Source organism: Charadrius vociferus, unplaced genomic scaffold (assembly GCF_000708025.1).
Source record: "Charadrius vociferus isolate BGI_N301 unplaced genomic scaffold, ASM70802v2 scaffold561, whole genome shotgun sequence".
Classification (NCBI taxonomy): domain Eukaryota; kingdom Metazoa; phylum Chordata; class Aves; order Charadriiformes; family Charadriidae; genus Charadrius; species Charadrius vociferus.
Window position 1 is genome coordinate 416,094 of NW_009646848.1, and position 2,654 is coordinate 418,747.

Sequence of the window (2,654 nt, forward strand, 5' to 3'; positions counted from 1 at the left end):
GGAAAAAGGGGAGTAAGAAGAGAGATGAGATACAAGACGACAGGAAGAAAACTGAAGTAGTATCTAGTACAGGAGGAACAGAAAACACCCACAAGTGACAGCAAAATTGTACAAAAACTCATTTAGAATTAAGGATTTTTTCAATATATAAATTAGTTTATTTTCATTTAGATATAAAAGTTATAAATACAACTCATGTAAAACAGTAGATGATAAAAGAGCACTTTATCAGTTCAGCTGTCTGCATAATTTGACTGAGACCCAGAGGCCCTGACGCTGCTAGGATCATTTGATGTCAACAAATAGATTGAAGAGCCACTGCTGACCAGCCTAACTGAAAGGGTGAGTAAAGGGATGCTACCGTGGCCTTCTGAGCACAGAGAAAACAATCTTGAATTGGAAATTAGCAGTCTACCTTCAGGTCACCCCAAACTAACATAAGGCAATTTCTTTCACAGTCCTAGTCAGAAAAATAATCAGACAGGTAACAGACCGACTTCGTTTTTATGTTTGGGTAAATGGAATGCAGAGCCACGAGCCAAGAACTCAGAAGGGCACAACTGGAAAACACTGCCAGGTCTTGTCCCCAGCCTGATGAGCAGGAAGTACGTGAAGGCACAAAAGAGACCCATGATTCAAGTTCTCTTTGCTGACTGCTCTGCTGGTGAGTTCATCTCAAGGCAACGGCTCACCAGATAATGCAGAATGGGCATCTGAGAGATGGGAGAGCTGCAGTTCTCAGTATCAATTCATAATTTACAGTTAAATACAGAGTTTACACATGATTACCATTTTCTTTTTCCCCTGGCAGTATCAGAAAATGCCTTCACAAAGTTTCATTATTTTGAAACAGCGAGTGCTATCTACCACTGCAGAGACTCCAGAGACCAAGAACAATAAATCTGGCTCTTTGGAGCTTGAAACAGAGACAACATTCAAAGCTGGAGAACACCTATTCTTGTCTCAATAGAGGGATAGAGTTTTTCAGGATCATTGTGAATATGCATAACAGCCATGAAACAGGCAAGATAGTAACTGTTCTCTGCTTTAGTACGCAGCAGTTGTGTACACTACGAGGCTTACATGTGACAGTGTGCAGCAATTCACTCTGATGAATCAAGGCCATATTTATCAAGGAGCATTCCATGCTGTGACCTACAGTCTCCATATTGTACACCCAGCATTAAAAATGGAACACTGGAAGGACACATTGCAAAGCCCCGTGATACATTTATTAACTTTTTTTAAACTCATTGATGCCTTTGAAAACATCTGTAGTCTCTTTTTGAGGTAACTCCTTCTTATAGTCAGGTTATAATTATTTATATAAAATCTACTTTAATATGTCATGACTTGAGATAATCTCACTTTTAAAAAAATGAAATCAGTCACTAACTTATTCCTAAAAATGTAGCAAATTTTACGAAAAATGGACAAATGAAAAAATATTTCTGATCGGTTTACAGTCTAGATTCAATCAATCAGAACACTGCTTTTTAGGAATAGTATTGTATATTGTTACAATACTACCTTCTGCCAAATTCAGTCAGATTCCATCATCTGTTCAGTCTCATTTTTCACATGGTTAAGACTAACAGAAACAGCAATGGATATAATATCACCAACTAAAAAGGGAGCATTTGAGATTTGATTGTCTTTATTTGGTAAAATGACGGTCAAGGGATATGGAGCAATTAGAATAATGAAAGGGAACTGGACTATCAGCCTTAACAGAGAATCATCCTACAGAGTAAAAGTGTTTTATTAGAGCCAATACCTCATTCCACCTCTGTATTTGTTGATTATTACCTATGGTTGCACAGAGCCATAGCCTGAATCCTTCTGTGTCCAACTGTTATAACAGACAGCAAAATGCTACACATGGCAAAAGAGAATACATGCCAATAACTGTCCTCCTGTTTTCTGAGTTCATCTGATCAGGAACTCAAGAGTTCCTGATCGGATCAGTAGCATCATCTCCAGGGGCACTGTGGAAGTTCCAAGGTATATGAACACTGAACCATTATTTTTCTAATCCTAGCTGCAAGAGGTTCCAATTAGTGGGCTAAACTCCTTAGCTCATTCTCATGCAGCACCTCTTACAAGGATTCTGAAAGTAGAATCAACACTGAAGACAAAAACATCACCCATATTCCTTGTTCTTCCACAATGCATACAGAGACTGCTCGGTCTTGGGACAGTCTCCTAAGATCACAGAATCACAGAATTTTTAGAGTTGGAAGGCACCTCAAGAGATCATCTAGTCCAACTCCCCTGCTAAAGCAGGATTGCCTAGAGCACGTTACTCGGGACTGCATCCAGGCAGGTCTTGAAAATCTCCAGAGAAGGGGACTCCACAACCTCCCTGGGCAGCCTGTGCCAGTGCTCTGTCACCCTAACTGCAAAGAAGTTTTTCCGTGTGTTGGAACGGAACTTCCTATGTTCCAACTTGTGCCCATTGCCCCTCGTCCTGTCACTGGGAACCACCGAGAAGAATCTGGCTCCATCCTCCTTCAACCCACCCTTTAGATATTTGTAAGTAGTAATAAGGTCTCCCCTCAGCCTTCTTTTCTCCAGGCTAAAGAGTCCCAGCTCTCTCAGCCTTTCCTCATAAGGGAGATGCTCCAATCCCTCAATCATCTTGGTTGCCCTTC